This window comes from Eucalyptus grandis, chromosome 6 (genome assembly GCF_016545825.1).
Source record: "Eucalyptus grandis isolate ANBG69807.140 chromosome 6, ASM1654582v1, whole genome shotgun sequence".
Lineage (NCBI taxonomy): Eukaryota > Viridiplantae > Streptophyta > Magnoliopsida > Myrtales > Myrtaceae > Eucalyptus > Eucalyptus grandis.
In genome coordinates, this window is record NC_052617.1 from 30,050,748 (window position 1) to 30,065,236 (window position 14,489).

The 14,489-nt window shown below is 41.7% G+C and overlaps 1 long non-coding RNA gene across 1 annotated transcript; it reads right to left on the reverse strand.

Annotated features, from left to right (window-relative positions):
• Positions 1–7,448: 7,448 nt before the first annotated feature.
• Positions 7,449–8,745, reverse strand: LOC120294745. Its single transcript, XR_005552037.1, has 2 exons — positions 8,664–8,745; positions 7,449–7,804 (listed from the first exon to the last, which is right to left on the reverse strand). It is a non-coding gene; the product is annotated as an uncharacterized LOC120294745 (long non-coding RNA).
• Positions 8,746–14,489: the final 5,744 nt, after the last annotated feature.

A 14,489-nucleotide genomic window follows, 5' to 3' on the forward strand; every position in this document is an offset into this window, starting at 1 on the left:
CTATTTGGCTTGAGCATTATAATAGATATATTAAATGGGTAAGTCGAGTTGGTGAAAATGGTCAATCCAAATAAAATCATTTAACCTATTTTGACTAATTTTCATATAATACAAATTTAGTTATTCATATTGATACAACTAAAATACTTTCATATTTAACACTCCTATTTTTTGGAGCTTTGCCATTCTAAATCCATTTATAACTCATTTACCTTCTAATTAGCCCATATAATAACTCTATCAAATACGGGTTAAAAAATTTGTCTCTAACTCATTTCGATAGGTCTATTGTACAGTCAAGCCTTTGTTTTATAGCCTCTCTATGTTCCAAGAACAATGAGATTTTCTTTTTCTGTCAAGGTGGGGTTGTATCTTGTGAGATGTGCCGGTTTTGGTATACCAGACTAAGTCTACCTTTTCAGTTTGATTGGAGGAAAGTAATCCACATCAATTTTAAGAGATTCACAGTTTGACCCAAAATAGTTGTGCCAAGTAGGAATCGAACTTGAGAATCTGGTCGATTACCACTTGTCCAATCTCTTGGGGTTAAGAAATATTGAGTGCGAAAGCGACTTACTATTATTATACTGATGTGAGTGCAATGACCTAATGAATCCAAATCCACATCAAACAATCTAGACCCTAGACTGCCTTTTCCTCATGGTGATCCCTTCATCGTTATCACATCAGTATGGCAAAGAAGGCCTTCGCAACTTGCATGCCTTTGGCAGCAGAAGCAATGTTTTCGTATTGACCAATGTAGGTGTCACTCAGTAAATTTCTCCTTGCACGGAAGGGGTGGGGGACCAAAGAAATTTAAGGATGAAGATGGATCTATACAGGCACCTTGGCAATGGAGCCCGACTTTCTGAGCACTTTGGGATCTCCTGACAGAGAAGCATTAAACCGTGTCAAAGGCTCGATACATTTTCCCCTAAACGAATCCACCTGCTAGATTTCCAATAACACGGTCAATCCATCCCATTTACAAAGCCCAGTGGCGCTCAATCACGATCCACAGTTCCGACCAGGAGACAAGCACACGCGACACGGCGATCTCTGAGTGCTCCGCCCCTCGAAAGAGTGCCTGAGTCGGGCAACTGAAAAGCGACTGCACGACGTGCTTGGAGTGTTCCTTAGGACAGAAGGCCTGACCAAAGAAGGAGCCTAGGACAGTGCTCCTAGGAACGAGTCCTTTCCTAGAAAATGCCTGCCTTGACCTCTGTACACTCTTTCTTGGAGGTTTCCTAAGGACTTGGACTGAGAAATGAGTCTTACTCTCCCCTCTTGATTCATACGTTACAGGGTCTTGGTCAAGGGTCTTGTGCTCTCTAGTCAATGTCCCTCGGAACCGCCAATTTCCCACGGCTCTTGTAAGCATTTTTCTCGTTCAAACCTGTCAGTAGTGCAATTTTTTCATGGGCCAAACGACGCACGCCTCCAATTCATGACTTCCATCCATCCCCAATGGTGTTTCTGCACTGGCGTTTCAGCAAATATTCCCTTCTTCCACTGAAAATGTAGAGGAGATTAATTTCACGCTGTTGCCATCAATACCATCTTAACATAAACTTTTATTTCGTCACGTAATCTTTGTTTCAATGATCTTGAATGGTTAGATTCTTGACTACAATCAAATTGGAAACATAAAACCAATATTAAGTCAGATTATGGATGGTGCGGATCATCACTCTCCAAGTGGGTAGTGCCCCAAAGTGGCAATAAATCATAATATAATTTCTTCACCATTTTCAACATAACGCCTTACTTTTGAAGCACAAAAGTGTCGGTTGTTATATCAATATGACCCATTCCTAGTAGTTTTCTAAAGTATATTTAATGAGACTTATATGCACATAGTTAATTTTCAATATTTTATTACCCTCATGGAGATTTTAATGGTGATGCGCCAGCTCCGGTTACTAGATCCTTCCATTTTCAACGAGATCCATAATAGACCTCTCTCAAGAAACACATGAACGCCACTCGTTCATTTCCTTTGGTGTCGAGATCGATCCATTTTGCCACATCGATGGCCCTCCCCCCTCCCTTTTCACCTACTTCTAGATGTGCATTATGATTGAAGACGGGTCGCCATGCTATGATTCGACCTGTATTAATGTAATCCATTTGCGCTGCTGACTGCGGGGGCGGAATTGTCCTAGGCTCCTGTAGCTTCATCCCTTTTCCCATTTAAGAAGGAACGGTGACGCCGAAGATAAAAATAAAATAAAAGAACTGAGAATCTTGTCATGCATGAGGTAGGATTAGGAAAGTCTTTAACAATTTCTGGGAAGTTTATCGCGCATCGACAGCTAAAGTAATCGCTTTCGTTAGTGCATGCACCGTTTTGTTAAAAAAAAACAAACAACAGTACACGACCGCATGTTACGTAACTTACAAAGGCAACCACGTGGTGCGAGGTTTCTAGGGTCTGAGCTTTTCTGGGTCCATCTCTGTTTGAACCCTCTTACCCGCTCAACCCGATAGATACTCCAAGAAGTTCCCCCATATTCTTTTTTTCCTTTTGCAAAGAAGGAAAAAGGCACCAACTGATGCAAAGGAAAGGAGGACAAAGTAGACTACAAGGGAATTAGAACGGGTCAGGTCCAAAAATGGGTGGGGAGAGCTCATGGCTGTGGAGTGTCCAGTGTGGCCAACCGTTGAACATGGGGGGTCAACTTTTTGTAACAAGTTGGCGCTTGGCAGCCTTTGGTATGTCCCACAAAAATCCAATCTTAAGCCCAAAAGAAAACACGCAAGTATCTTCTCTTCACTCCCCCCCATCCATCGTAATTGACCGGTAGATATATATACATAAAAAAAAAAAAAGTAAAAAGGAAAGGATATTTCATGGGCCACTAAAGAAAAGGAAACTACACACAATTTGCATTTCTTGAAGATTAGAGAATTCATGCACAATTTACACACTTGCATAGGACGGAACACGAAATGAGTCGGGTCACGAATGTGTACACAAAACTGCACTAGGACTCGAGCGTCCTTACGTCTGCATCAGGGTAAAGGACCAAAACGCTTGAAAGGACCTCTGCAACTTAATCTATGAACATGTAGGATTAATGTTTGTACAGTAGGAGGGCGGCCTCGGGTTGAAGCCCGAATCGAATTCGGTTTCTTCTTCACGGCTGCTTTCTTCATCCACCGGTCACAACGAAGGAATCAATGAAATCCCACTTCCGGAATTGGACATTTCAGACATCAGTGAAGCGCCAAAGGATCTTGAAAGTAATTATCCACGTCCCATTTACACGACCCGAGATCTTCTTCCAAGAACTCGAAAGCACGCCTGATCGACATCGTCTTTCAGGAACGAGTCGGCCCCGGTAATCTCTTCCAAGAAAACCGGGCCGGGACTTTCCGGGTCGAAGAAGCCCCTCAAGAAAACCGGATCCAACAGACAGCCCTCCTCCTCCGGAACCTGCTGAGCCAGTGGCCAGCCGCCCCGGCCGCCGCCCGCCTTGGACTCGGGCTCGGCTTCATAGGTCGTCTGAAACCTCAACACCGACGTCGGAGAGGAAAGGCTCCGGTTCCGGCCAACTTCACCACCGCCCTTCGCCGAGTCGGGCACCGCCGTCACGACGTTGATCATTGGCCTCGCAAAGTTGGTTTGAGCATCTGGGCCCTTGAGCCGTATGGCTTCTCGATCGTAGGCGCGGGCAGCTTCCTCCGCCGTGTCGTACGTGCCGAGCCAGACCCTCGTCCGCTTCACGGGGTCCCTGATCTCGGCCGCCCACCTCCCCCACGGCCTCTCTGCCTCACCCCTCTGTACCTCCTCCCGCCCTCCGGCACCGCCTGCTGCTGCTGCTGCTTCACTTTAGGCCTCGCCTTGCCGTTGCTGAATCTCCTCTCGCCGGTGGCTGCCCTGTTCCCGGCCCGCGGAACAGATTCGTCCTCGATTCGGATCTCGTTCACGTACTTCTTGACCCGGAAGCGCGAGGCCGGCCCACGTCCTTCCTCGTCGCTCGACGAGTCGGTGGCGTCCTCGTCGGTGAACGAGACCCTCACGATCCTAGACATGGACGGCGACGACGACGACGAGAACGCCGACGACTCTCTGACGAGCTTGTTGCTGACGGTGCGGTGCTCGGAGTAGTTGATCGAAGCAGAACAAGAACAATAAAGGAAGATGGCGGGCACAGGCACGGACACAGTAACGGCCGGTCCATGAGTGAGATGTTTCTAGAGAGAGAGAGAGAGAGAGAGGGAGGGTAGTGAAGAACGAAAACGGGCGGGTCCGGATTCAGCAACAGTCGAGAGGGAGAAGCATTAAAGGTGGAGAAGACGACCCTTTTACGTTTCTTCTCCTCCTTTAACGGAGACGGTCTTTAATGGGGATGGTGGTAACCGAAGAGAAGAGGAGGAATCAGGAGGCGCCAAGAACCAAGAAGAACACCCTCCCCTCGAGAAGAAAAAGAAACGATCTTGCCCGCGGCGGAACAGGGAGAGGGATCGTCAGCGCCACCGGGCAGGATCGACAGAGAGAGAGAGAGAAAGGAAGCGCCTTTTGGACGGAAAATGGAACAGTACAGAGACAAGGAGGAGAGAGAGGAGAGGAGATTTTTGCAGTGGGGGATTATAGAAAGAGTGAGGGGAGTCAAAGCACTGAGAATCCCTCTTTTATAGGAGGATCCTAGAAAAAACACACCCAAGAAAAATGAAATGTCTTGGTTGTTAATCTCGGGGGGAAAACCTTAATCTCGGGGGGCTTCTTCGGATCCTTAATCGAATCGAATTTAAGGAAATGAACGGGAGGATTTTTCCGCCCCTCCCTCCTTCCATTCGAAGCGCCAACGAACCGGTCGGGGGACTGTTCTGTTATACGGAGTAGGAGGGAGAAGATTCCGTTCGCGACGGGGATCCCAGACGACTCGCCGCAACATCGCCCGATGCGGCTCCCGATGGGCGACACGTGGTGCCGCACCGGCCCGGTAAACCCGTCTGGTCCCTCCGATGGGACTTGGGCTTCAAGTAACGGAACGTCGTGTACCAAGTCTCTCGCCTGCCCTGTCTCTCTCTGCTTTGGCCATCGTTTCGTCACCGGCATGTGACGCGAGCCCATCCTCCCCCCTCTTCCCACCGTGAAAAAAAAAAAAAACAGGGGGCACTTATTTTTCTCTAATTAGATAAACATTACGACCTACTGATATTGTTAATTGGTCGATTTATTTGCTTGCTCGTTAAGCATGTCAATTTGAGCCAAAAATAGAAAAAATCCAAACGTTAGCCCTCCATTTATCGCTTAATTCTCTGTTACTTTTCGGAAAAAAATAGCAACGGAAAACCTAAAATCTGCCTCACGACTCAATACTCCAATTTTTTTTTGTTATGAAAAAACTCCCGGAATTTGTACATAGTGGGACAAAATAACCTCCTCCTACTCCTACCACTAAAAGCCCTAAACTTTATCTATCGTGACATCAATGCCCCCAAATTTTCTTTTCTTGTGTTACCAATACCTCAAACTTATGCCAAGCGAGCATATCCTTGCCACATCCATGTCTTGGAAAGTCACAAAGGACTGTTTTTCGTGGTGGACAGGAGGGTATTTTGTTTTGCTCGATACAAAATTTGATGATTTTGATAACACATTTAAGAGGATTTTTGTGATATCGATAAAGTATTATTTTTCTATAATGTCATATAATAAATATATATTTTTAGTATTTATAGAAATGATTAAGATAAGCATGAGTACGAATGCATGAGTATGGCGATGACCACACTTGACAAATGATTTGGCTCCAACGATGAACAAACACACTCATGCCCCTCTTAAGCTGCAAATCTTTGTTTCTTCTCGTGACGCGCGATCATTTTGAAGGTTTAGCGTGTTAATATAGTATAATGATATTTATAAATCATCTTATTATATTATCGCCGGTTTAATTATCGTATAATTTTTTAACTTTCCAGTTTGAGCATGAAATATAAATATTTCCACGAGCCCCGAGGGAGAGAGTTCCGTGTGGTGGTGGATTAATGTCGTGTTGTTTTGTGTCGTAGATGACAGGAAAAAATATTTATATAATAACAACAACAATAATAAAAGAGGTACGGGTTGACTTTAGACAAAAAAATTGGCTCTACTAACCCGGATTAAGAAAATAATTAAGATAAGTGGAAAGATCGAGGCGAAAACGACATGCCGCTTCGTTTTTGCAGACAATGTGGGCCCCGAACGTTGTTTCGGGAGAAAGAGGGAGAATAAAATAAAATGAAATGAAATGTTAATGAAATCCTCGGAGAAGGAGAGAAGCTTGGGGACCAAGCAAGTGGCAAATAAGTTGGTCGAGAAAAGACCGCGGGAAAAAAGGGAGCCCCAAAAAAACAGTGCACGCGCACGTGTCAGGTTTTCCTCACGTGCTTTGACTCTTTCCAATAATTTTTAGAGACAACATATTTTTTATTTTAGAGACAAATTTTGAGAACACGCAATTTGCCCTTTTTGGTGGGGAGTGTCGTCGGAAATTCACCTAATTTCGCCTTTTTACAAATGATTTAGTGCTCTTTTGCCCAAAACCTAGTCAAACTTAATTTGCATCATTCCCATACGATAAAAGAAGAAAATTTTAATTTGCATCGTGACATGTCAACACCTGATCATCGTCACTTTTGACTTTCTTGTATTTTTCGAGCCTGGATTGGGAACGATCTTCTTTGAAAAGTGAACAGGGAATATCAACTCTAATGAATGAAAGATAAATGGATCGGTACTTCCGAATCGATTACGCGTGCTCAAATGTTGGTTAGGACCGGCTTGCCAATCCCTACAACTATAAATGGGACGATCGTGATGATAAGAAATCTAGGACTTGTAATGATTACATTGGAATTCTCGAACTTTCATTTCGTACATTTATGACAAAATATTTGTTCGAGACGTCATTCTAGTCCTTCTGTTGGCTCCATTAAGTTTTAGTGGATCTAATACCTACAAATCAACTTTCTTTTCTTTTTTTTGTTTATTGAACTGCTATGCGAATTGAAAATATAATCAAAAACAGACACGTGAAATTTCCCTTCCACTTGAAATTGCAGGGAGTTTTCGGAATGACTCAAGAGCATCAAAATTGCAAGTCTTATGACTTAAGTGTATAAAATGGAAGTTTTAGGACCCAAATGCATTATCACAACAAATTTTAGGACCTGCCCCATGATGGTCTACTTTAATGTCTGACTGCTCAATATCGTCTCAGTACCGACACCCATCTCTTGCATATGCATGGCCAGAACATATTCATCACTGCCTTAGCAAAGATGTACAGCACAAATATGACAAGAACATCATCTATCTTCAGAACCTGGATCAACAGATATGTCAAATCCGAGGCCCTCGAGTTTATAGCGAGTTATCAGGTTTATGCAGAGCGAACAGATCTGCAGGACTAGCCAATCACATGTTCAATGTAAATCCCCTCTACACAGCCGAAGAAAACAGCATCGACTTTACAACATTCAACTACAGTTTTGGTGGTTCAGACAGGCCGGGAAATATCCAGTGTCCTCATTTGCACGACAGACCAAACTAGACACACATATATTGCTTGCCAGTCATAATAAATTGCAGGCCTCACCTTCAACTCACACAGCGAAAGACAACAACGGACAGTTCCTTGGTAATAGGTTGCAGCAAAGTAGCCCCTAGCCCATGGCATACTTCTGGGTCAGCTCCTCGCAGTTGCCTCGTACTTGGCCGGTCGGTCTTGTACATATGAGCGATTTCTGGCACCAGGGGATGCGTCTGGGTCCGGGTCCGTCAAAGCGAACAGATTGAAAGCAAGACCTGAAAGATAAGACAAAAACCTTTCCCACCAACTTAAGAGACGCAGCCTTGTATTAACTTTTTCGACCATGCATTGCAATGCGTTAGCGACAACAAACCGAGAACCCAAAGCTATTTTAAGGATCCTCGGCCAGAAGAGATCAATCACAACAGCAGGATGCCAAAGTTCCAGAAACTAACCTGTCATTGACTCATCTTGTTTCACTTCTAAAGATGTCAAGTGCTAAATTATTTAATCTAGAATTAACAGATGAAATGCATCACCTAAGGAAAACACATCAAACCACCATAACAGAACATTACTATTCAACTAACACAAATGCTCCATGAAGACTGCCACCATTAACTACACCAAACGCAGTGTATCCATACAAAGTTCTTAAAAGAAAAATATTGCCCTTTGGAAGAAAACCATGAAAAGTTCAAAATAAAGGTTGCAAAATTTACTGCTTTCGGTCAGGTGATAGTTTCCCTCTCAGGAGTCAAGACAGACCAGTCGGCACTTGACAGCAGAGCTCTATGGCACATCCGCAAGAACACTAAAAACCAAACAATGCATTAACAATAATAGTACATAATGCCTGGTGGATATGCAATGATCAATGACATTAACAGTAAGCATACGGGTATGGGACTCAGTTGCCTTCTAACATCCATTTTCGGAAAATCATGAGAAGACTAACGTGTGAAAAAAGCAAGACCTTCTGTTTTCTGATGGGCATTGCCCTAAGCATGGCCTTGCCTCAACTGTAACTGTTCAACAGTATTAACACACATCAAGAGCAATGAGCACACAACGCCAGTGGGTTTGAAAGCCACTAGCTTTTCAGTAGCATATGTATAATGAAGAGAGCAGGACCTTGGAAATGGTTAAGGCAGGACTCCATTGCTCCTTTAGAATGTCAAGACAAATGCTGCCATTTGTTGATATTTGGGTGGAAGACCTTGGTCTAAACGCTACCTGCAAAACAGGGGTGCACACATTATCATTAGCGTCCATTTCTTGTAGCCAAAAACTACACCGATGTGAGTTAATTTTCTGGATGTCCTAGCATTAACTTTCTCGCTGAATCATTATTGAAGCTCCCTCTGTGCGTATGAAGTAAGCCAACCATACAGACATTCTGTCTAATCCAGCCAATAATGGACAGGAGATCATGTATGAACACTTGTGGACTCTGGACAATGATCACAACTTAGAAATCTAATGCCCGTGGGATATAGAGTAATATCCCAATACTCAGCTGGCCTACCTGTCCAATATCATTAGTTATTCTGGCGATGAGTTTTCTATGCATGAAATCTCAAGAAAGGTTAGCAAATGTGTTTGGAAAGGCAAAAGCTGAAACCAATCCACAACCTAAGTTGAGGCCTCTATACCACAACCTAACTCTGAAAAGCAAAAGAAGAAGAATACACTCACGGTGTTACAATCCTTCATCTATCAAATGGCTGGAAAAGGAGCTCATGATGATGTTCACCTCTTGAGGGATAACGAGAAGTAGATCCATACCTTGAGTTTAAATGGTAATCTGGAGGAAATGGATAGTTACTAGAAATAGGCATACGGACTATCCGTAGGACCCATTATTGTTGCTTTCATGGTGAACATTTCTGTCCCTCCCACAGGGCTCAGTAATTTTAAACAAGAAGACACTTAATTCACATTTTGCATCATAACTACTCTGTCTCATATGAGGAAAATTCAAACAGATTTTTTCAGCAAATGACATTTGTCTTGAGTCACCCATAGACAATTGACAGAGAACCGAAATGCCATCAGAATATTGCAACGCTCAACTGAGTTTAATTTGCTTCTGATTTTCCCACCTGATGTGTTCTGGGTATCCACAGTCTAGGTTAGGTTAGCAAGATCTTCATAATCAGAACATCCTCTACTAATAACACGCACTACCCCAGTCTCTTGGCAAAAAAGCACTTTAGATGATCAAGGCACGGAGTAGAATAAAAAGAACCAGAATAACTTACCATCTAACATACTTGGTCCAAGACTTGTAAACAATGGAAAGAACAAAATTATGCAGTTTCACTTGTCGCCAAGCAACTATCATTCGCAGAGGGGCTAATCCAATGTGCCTTAAGGTATATGCTCAAAAAAATGCTTTAAGATACAATGGTAGATGTCAAAAAGGATTTTACAGCCCCAAAACCAGGTCAAACCATTAGAAACTTGAGTCTTCATTATCCAAATCTCAGTGCCACCTCATCCATTACATCAACCTTCATTATGAGCGATAAAGAAAATCAGCGGGGAAAGTTTTGACCTTCAACCCCGCCAAACAGAAAACCTGAAAAAGCTCATGATGAAATTTCTTCTCTTAATCCAGGACCATCTTGAAGAGATACTTCAATGGTCTTCTTCCCAACGTTAGATATCCCACCCATCCACTTCAAAGCCAATAATACATCATACATACATATCATAAACTCAAGCCCCAACAGTAACAAAAACAACCTTAAGAAGAAAAGGGCAGCAAAAACTCAGAAACCCGAAGCTCCAGAGTGGATTAATCTCAGAGCAGAAAAAGATCTAACAAAGAAGGATACCACGAAAAATTACTGCAAAAAAAAAAAAAAAAAAAATTGGCGAGACAAGAAGAAGAAGAAGAATGAATGAAGTACCGGCACTGCAGGACGTAGGAGGGTCTTTCTGGAGATCTTTGAGCTCCTTCAGGATTCGCTTGGAAGCCATCGACGCAGCTCCGATCCAGAGAAGAGAGGGAGAGAGAGGGCGAGAGAGGAATTCCAGAGAGAAAAATGGAAGCTTGACGAAATCAACAAGGAAGAAGAAAACAACGGCGACAAGTTCACGGAGCCTTTAAAACGATTAAAAAAAAAAAAATGAACCCCAACCGTATTTGAAAAAAAAAAAGAAAAAAAAGAAAGAGAGAGAGAGAGAGAGAGAGAGAGAAAATGTGAAAAGAATCTGTTCAACGCGGAGAGATTTTGGGACCCTGTGGCTTGCGTTTTGGTTCTTGCAATGATTTTGCAAATTTACTTTTTTTTTCTTTTTTTTTCCCAAGGAAGGACACGCGATCAACTTCACAAATAAATTTGCCCTTGCTTTTGGAGAAATGCGAATGGGGAGGCTAATGGATCTTCGGCCAATCGATTCGTGGTTGGTGTTCCTCGGGGCCCGGTCGCCATACTTGTCCTTTTCCATTCTAGATGATACTTCTACCGGGGAAAATATAAGCAATTTCCAAAAAATTTCACCGTATCAAAATCAATCAAGCAATTTTGAAAAATATCCAAAAATTCTAAACATATTACATTTTTACCAATTCAATTCTAAACATTTTCACTTCTTATCAATTAAATCTATCCAGCCAATTTTTGATATGAAAATATTTACATGGACGTCGCCGATGCTACTTAAGACCATTTGAAGTAAATAATTTTAATAATTTTCTTTTTCTTTTTTCTTTTCTTCATGGCTTTCTTCTTTAACTTTTCTAGTGACGATCAATCTTGCTCGCCACAAGCAAGGCTAAAGAAAGAGCTCACTTCCAGGGGCAAGGGCAAGCCTCAACACCGGGAGCCTTCGCTGCCAGGGGGCCAGCCCCCACCCAAGCTAGGCTGCCTCACTAAGCATCAGTTGGGTGACGGCAACACCGAGCAAGGCTACCTTTCCTTTGGGTGAGGGCCAGCCTTACCAAATCTAGTTTGGATGAGGCCAACCTCGCCTAGGCGACTCGCTAAACATGGTCTCAGGCGAGCCTCGCGTGAGGCCTCACTAGATCTCGGCAAGGCTAGCCCTCACCTAGGCTAGGGCGACCTCATCGAGGCATCGGCCACGAGGAGGCCACCTTGCCTTGGGTGAGGTCGACCTCACCAAATCTAGCTTAGGCAAGGCCAACCCTCACCGGGCCATGTCTAAGCGTGGCCTGCTAAATCACCTCGTCGGGGCCTCGGGCGCGGGCAAGCCGGCTGTCGTTGTGGCTCGGTGCCACCGTGCGAAAAGGAAAAGAAAGAAGCCAAAAAAGGAAAAGAACGTAAAAGAAAAAAACTAATAAAAATTCAACAAATATTAAAATATTATTAAAAATTATCTAAACGTCAACACCTAGTGATGATACGCTAACAATCCTAAGTACATTCACACGGCAGTCATATCAACAATTTTAGGTCAAAATTAATCGAATTGACTTATTTGGCAAGAAGTGAAATGCTTCTTCAAACTAAACGTTAAAATTAAAAAAAGTTTTTTTATTATTAAAAGTATAATAAGTTTAGGACTTTTGGACAATTTTCCAAACACTTCCTATATTCATGGCAAGTGCAACAAGAGTTTCAATATTGACAATTCAATTTATCTTTATTTATATAGAAGATTTTATCTTTCCATCTACAAAGGTCATAGCCAGAGTTGTTGTATTACAATTATTCCAGCTTATTTTCTTCTATAAATTACCTTTGTACTTTAAATATGCAAGTATTAATAATAGCATATTGTTCAATTCTTCATGGTAAGTGAGTCTAACGCTCACGTAAAAGCATCGTTCAATTTTCCAATGATAGAAAAATCTTCAAACACAGATTCTCCTATGATAGTCACTAGCCCTCTTCAAATAATGCCACCACACTTGTGTCAATTAATTCAATTGTTCAACTACCCCCCTCAAGTTAACATCAATGCATTATCCCTCCTAGTTGGCTCAATTTAATTCTCTTCTCTCTTGAATTTAAAATTTGATGAGTATGTCTGTCTAACACTTTTACTATTGAGGGCAAAACTACTATCAATTCATCTTTATTCTCATTCTGTACATCAAGATCAACGGTTAACTTCCACTTCACACTCAATCGTGCCTCTCGTTACCTCTACCAAAACAACACATGAGACTTGAATAAACTTTCACATCTCTTGCCAACAAGACATGTTCACACATCATGAGTCTTAGGGCATTTAATGCTCTATAAAACATGACACTTTCGGCTAATAGTTGAGTATTTACAAGTCTGAAGGTGCCGATGAACTTGCCATCATCAACTCTCGTATTAGTGATGCTTTAATATTACATGTTCTAAATGGTCTCGGCTCCAAATTCAAGCAAATTTTTGTTGCCATTAAAGCACATGGATCACTCATTTCCTTTAAGGAACTCCACGATGAACTTGTTGACTTTGAGCAATATATAAAAAGGAAAAGAGTGAAGGTGAATCAACTTTTGTCATTGCAAATATTGCCAAGAGAGTCTCTCAGGAACACCAACCAACACCCAATTTCAAATGGAGGCTCAAACTTCTTTCAGTCCAACTCAACAATCTTATTAGCGAATGGCAACAATTATGGTTGTAACTAGCGCATTCAAAAGCACAAGTCATGTGCCAAACTATGTAAATGGGGGCTGGCCATTCAACCAAGCAATGCTATCAGGCCAAATAGTATTTCTCCTCTCCTCTATGCAAATAGCACAGTATGTTATCTCACCAAGTCAAGTGAGGATGGCTCATGGATTCTAGGGCATTTCAACATGTCACTTGAGTTTGGAAAATCTCTCTCCATTCTAATTATGAAGGCGCAAATGAAACTATTATAATGATGGCTCACGTTTGCAAATAAAGCACACAAAGTTCCACTAAACTTTCCTCCTTGCTATTTCATATTCATTGTCGGATTTTTTGTGTCATTTCAGTTTGATATTAGTAAAAACTTGATATCTATTTCCAATTTTTTTGCAAAAGTAACCAAATGCTATGGATTTGTTTCCAACCATTTTTTAATGAAATATCTACTCACGAAGGCAACTCTCACACAAGGCTTGAATAATAATGCTTATTATGAACTTTCATCTTCACTCCACGTGACTTGTCCACTACCCTCCACTATGATCGAGGTGGCATGTATCCTCTAGTGATTGGCATCTACATCCTGGTCATCCCTCCCATGATATTAGAATTTCTTTTTAAAATCAAAGTCGGTTTCTTCTATTTCCAAGTGCATTCTAGATTTTTGTGCTAATTGTGTAAATGTAATGAAAGTCATAGACTTACACTTGGTGCTTTTACTTTGTCTAGCCAATGACCTCTTAAATTCATTTTATAGTGATATTTGGGTCCTAATCTAATGAAATCAATAGATGGCTTTTCATATTATATTATTTTTTATGATCACTACACCAAATACATCTGGTTGTATCCAATCAAACAAAATCAAACAATTTTACTCTACTTCCAAAATTCAAGCTAGTGGAAAAACTCCTTTTGAGAATCCATATTATAAGTGTACATTGATGGTGGAGAGAATATCATAAACTAATAAGATTTTCTTGTCTCATGGGGTTACACATTTACAAACACTCCATACACACACACCCCAACATAAGGGGATTTGTAGCGGAGTTATGGGCATGTTGTCGAAACAAAGTCTTACATTGCTTCATTAAGCATCTCTTTCATCTTATTTTAGTCATTGCATTTCAAGCCACTACATTTTAAATAAATTGTCTACCTACATTGTTCTTAGGACTCAAATCTCCTTTTGAGACTCTCTTCGAATCTGTCGAAATTACTCAAAATTTTGAGTTTTTTGATTACCCATGTTATCCTTGGCTTAAACCATATGGCAAGCACAAGTTTGAATATTGATCAAAACCTTGTATATTTTCTTGGTTACTCTTTTAATTAAAGTTCTCATAGAAGTTACAATCCCCAACAAAAC